This window comes from Pinus tabuliformis, chromosome J (genome assembly GCF_031772625.1).
Source record: "Pinus tabuliformis cultivar Carrire ecotype Pingquan chromosome J, CPIR1, whole genome shotgun sequence".
In the NCBI taxonomy this organism is placed as follows: Eukaryota; Viridiplantae; Streptophyta; class Pinopsida; order Pinales; family Pinaceae; genus Pinus; species Pinus tabuliformis.
Window position 1 is genome coordinate 1382079902 of NC_142295.1, and position 4889 is coordinate 1382084790.

The window sequence follows — 4889 nt, forward strand, 5'->3', positions numbered from 1 at the left end:
ATGGTGGAGACGCAACACTTGGGTCAACCGACAGGTGAGCTGACCCATTCAAGAAAATAAAACGAAGATGTATGAAGGTCGGCCAACATAAGGACGCGGCGATTCAAACGTTTGGCGAGCCATATATACGGAATGGTTTGGCGTGGAGCTAATCATCAATCAATAGATCGATCAACCAAGCAATCAAATGCAGAAGTGGAAGTGCATGGGTTTGAGGTCTGAAATAAATGCGTAGTGGAGGCAATTAGGCCAAAGCACTCACACTGAAACGAAGGTGCGAGCTGAGGTGCAGGTTGAGGGCATCGTAGGGTGAGCCAAGGCACACGGGCAGACGCACATGGAATTTTTGAACGAGTCGTTCAGAAGTCGTTCGGAGGGTTGAACGAATGGTCGTGCAAAGCTAAAAGAATGGTCGTGTAGGGCTGAATGAACGTGCAAGAAATTGTTCGATGAATCATTTCGTGCAAAAATTCATTCGGAGGTCATCTAGGAAGTTGTGCAGGAGGTCATTTGGAGAACCGCTCGGAAGGTCGTTCGAAGGCGTGTGAGGGTGCGACAAGGCACCCGCTCAAACGACACGAGTTGGTGAACGGTGGATCGAGTGAAGTCTTGAACGGGTGTGCACGGTAAACGAATCGCCGGTGGAGACTTGGTGAGTTGGGAATTCGGTGGAGAGCGCCTGCTAGTGGGCAAGTTGGGTGTTCGGTGGAAGCGCCCGATGAGTTAAACGAACTGAATGGAACATGTTCGGGTGAACGTGTAGAGGCAAACGAAGACTTGGCTGAGAGTCGTTCAGGTGACCGTGTGGATGCGCCGACGAGCTAGCTGAACATGTTGTGCCAGTGATTGTAAAAATATTCTAAGTGTAAATCTGGGGTTTTCTCAAGATTGTAACTTGTGTATATATTATTATTGTGGGCAAGCTCATTACAAGGAGTTGCCGCTCCAAGTTATATTGTTGTGCATTTATGTTAATGATGATGAATTTTTAACTGTTGTGTTATAATGAATGAAAGTACTTGGTAAAAGAGGAAAAAGAAACTAAGTATAGAAAGTAAGTGTAGTCCACGATTGCAAGTATTGGTGAAAAGAAAGTGCTCGATGGTTTCGCACCTCCTATAGTGCAGTTGGAAGAGTACCGCCATTGTAGGGGCATGACACCTAGGGTTTCAATTGTGTTTTTGTTTGTTATTGCTTCTCATAATTAACCCCAAGGAGATTCTTCAACCACTATTTGACACGAGAAGACTACATTTGTTGTTCTAGAGTCTGTTCACTCCCGTAAAGGTAAGGGCTCGAATGACTTTTCTGAATGTTCAATGGAACTATACAGATCATAGTTACGAGGTTCAGTTTCAATTCGAATTCGAATTTGATTCGGTACCTAAAAAAAATTGGTACGTAAAATTCAATATTGGAAAATTTAGGGAGCATATCTTTTATTTCAATATTTTAAATCATTTAAATGTATAATTATAACATTGAAAACAACAATACAAAACTTTTTTAAAATTGCTTCAATTATAAATATTCTAAATAAATTATATATTGGACTAATTAGCTTAGTTTTATATTTAGAATAGCAAGTAAAATAATAAGTTTTAAGAATTTTTGTATTGATTCATTCACCCACTTGCAACATAAATTATGATACTTTTGCAGAATCTTGATGGAGAATCCCTCAATCTTGATACTTTTGCAACATAATCATGATACTTTTGCAACGTAATCTTGATGGAGAATCCCTCTGCAGAGGGCCGCTACATTTGCAGTGCCATCAATATATCTGTCCCACAGCTGGCAGACTACTTATCCAAACGCTATCCGCAGTACAATGTGACTACCCTGTGAGTATCATCATCAGTAGGGTATAGCATTTTTTATATTATTACAACTATGGATTTAAATATGATCACCAGTAATGAAATGAAATGAAATGCTCGTACAGGTTTGACGATGTGCCACCGATCCCAAAGGTATACATTTCGTCGAAGAAGCTGGTGGAGAGCGGTTTCTCCTTCAAATTTGGGATGGACGAGATCATGGATGATAGTGTTGAATACGTGAAGACGAAGGGATTGCTTCTTTAATAATTACTTCACTATCACTCGTTTAACGAGTATCGCTGGGAATAACATGGCGGAAGGAATGTTCATTTCACTTCAATCCGTTGAAGCTGTTGCACATAAGGTTTCACCATTTAAAAGCCGAAGCGGAAATTAATATGAATGTGAAATGAGTGAATTATTAATTGATTGTTAAATTAGGTAAAAATTTATGGATGATTTAGATTTAATTATAGAACAATATTTTGAGTTTTCTATAATTTAATATTTTTAAATCTATATACAATTGAATGGATGAAATTAAATATTTTTAATAGTTTTTTATTTTTACAAATTTTCAAGAGTTAAAAATTACCAGAAGTATTTTGATGGTTTTTATTTATCATTATCAATCATTTTATTTATATGAATGTGTTAGTTTAATAATGAGTCTTTTCATAAAAATTATAAAAGGAAGTGATCAAAAGTGATGAATCTTTTATTCACAATTATAGGTTTTAATTTTTTTTTTATTATATTGATTGCGAACTTGTAAAATTTGGAAATATTATAAATAACATTATGAATCTTGACACATAAGCATTTTGATTGTTATGGGAGTTTATAAGCCTTTTAATTTATATGGCTAGCTTGTTTAACTTATCACTAGAAACCACTTGATGAGTCCCTTCTAACAACCAATATAGATCCATCATAATGATGGATCCAGCATGTAATAAGATGGATCAAAACTCTTATATATGAGAAATTTTGAAGACATGACTAAGGATTTGTTTGTTACCAAGCTAATCAAGCTTTGTAATTTGCAGGGTCTAATAATTTGCAATGGTGTAGTGTAGTGGCCAAACTCTAACAAAATTACTTATATTTATGGGTTAGACGGTATCGTTGTGGATTATGGGATTTTAGCTACCCCTATTTATGACCGAATACTTAATGTTGACCTCTTGAATTACCCTGACCTTGAATGTGGTCATAGACCTTAACCCTAACTTTAGACTTTTCCATGCACAAAATCCCCATGAAAGAAAATTTTGATAATAAAAGACACTTTTTTGTTGACAAGCGTAAAACTAATCTTTATCTCTTGTGAAAGGATTTAAATATGGTTTTAAATCTCCTAACTTAGAAGGAAAAATTCTAATTCCTCTGTTACAACCCTTTTTACTCTTTATCTCTTCTTAAAGGATTTAAATATGGATTTAAACCTCCCAACTTATAACGAAAAATTATAATACCTCTATTATGATCCTTTTTACTTCCATATATAGGTTTTCTAGGGAGATACTATATAAAGATAATGATATAATTAAAAGACATTAGGGGTACTTTTAATGAATCTTAAAAGTTGGTATAAATATATACAAACCCTTGAATAAAATGTACCATGCAAATAGAAAGCAAGAACAATTGCCACACGTTTTTAAATTGAATGATAGAAAGTGTTCAAGAAAAAATTTAATTCATGAAATTGAAGAAAATAATACAATTCCCTTGAAGGATTATCTTAAAGCTCTTTAGGAATCCTTGACACCTTCGACACTATTTCAATGATTCCTATAGAGTGTTAAATCCTTGAGTTTTGGGTTTAAGCGGGTCACAATTATGAAATCTAAGGACATTGAATTCTACCAAGCTGAAAGTTTTAAATAAAAGAGATTATCATCATCCCTCACATATATAAGTTTATCTGTAAATTGTTGTCGATATTCCACTAGAATGGTCCATCACAATAGATTTGATAAAATAACTAAAATCTATATATTATACGTTAATTTTTCTTTAGATTTTAGATCCATCGTTGACTTTATACTGAAATGAATGAAATGACTTAAATGCGAGAAAAAAAGAGCATAAATAAATGCTCACATACGACCGCCAATTAGTCACAAGTTTTATCTTGGGAAACCATTATAGTAGAAAAGCCAACTAGAAGGTGAGGCTGCTATACTCTATTTTATCTGGGTTGGAAACATACAATTATAGAGGAAAAGGTACTCATTATGGAGTTACCTATGACCTGTGCCCTATAAGGCTACTACAAAACCTTAAAAACCTATGTTCTACTCTATAACTTCTCTCTCTTAGTTGCTCTACTCAACTATGGAACACAGTACAATAGCACAAAATGGAATCCGTACTTCTAGTGGCCTAATATTTCACATAGGTTGATAGCCAATTAGGGGTAAGGTTTTATTCCATCAACCCTCAACTAGAGTTATAATTTTGGAACTTTTAAAGTCTTCTTGAACATTCACACATGACTAACTCCATTTGCATGAGTAATGGGGGTTGACATAGAATTCTCTTGTACCATCCTAAAGTGAAAATGTTTTGACCCCAAAAAATGCCATTTGATTCCTCAAAATGGCTAAGGAAGGTTTTAGACTCCAATTCTCAAAATAGGGACCCATCCTTAAAATGACCCTACAAGCTTATTAATCTGGATTTTCCACTCTAAAAGTATCAAGATTAATGAAAAAGAATATAATTATCAAATACAAATCATATCTTTAGGGAGATTTTTTATTTCCCAAAAGCTTTACTAGATAATGTGAGGAAGATTTTCCTCTATCTTCTCCTTGGAGTACCACTTTGCTTTTTATTGGCCGGACATAGTCTCCTAGGCTAAATTTTGTAATTAAATTTTGTATATTTGTAAAGTCTTCGTGTTTTGAGGGAGTGGAGCGTGAAGTTCATAGGAGTCAAAAGGGGCTTTACTCCCTTAGTTTTTTAGAACATAGCGAGTTTTGATACTCGTCCATGGTCCGTGGACCATGGTATTGTAAAAGATAAGATATATAAATGAGCTGTAGCGAGTCT

The 4889-nt window shown here is 35.0% G+C and overlaps 1 pseudogene across 1 annotated transcript; it reads left to right on the forward strand.

Annotated features, from left to right (window-relative positions):
• The first annotated feature begins 1734 nt into the window (after window positions 1-1734).
• Window positions 1735-2180, forward strand: LOC149232503 (putative anthocyanidin reductase pseudogene; annotated as a pseudogene). The gene is made up of 2 exons (XR_016248473.1): window positions 1735-1847; window positions 1949-2180. The product of XR_016248473.1 is annotated as a putative anthocyanidin reductase pseudogene (transcript).
• The last annotated feature ends 2709 nt before the right edge of the window (window positions 2181-4889 follow it).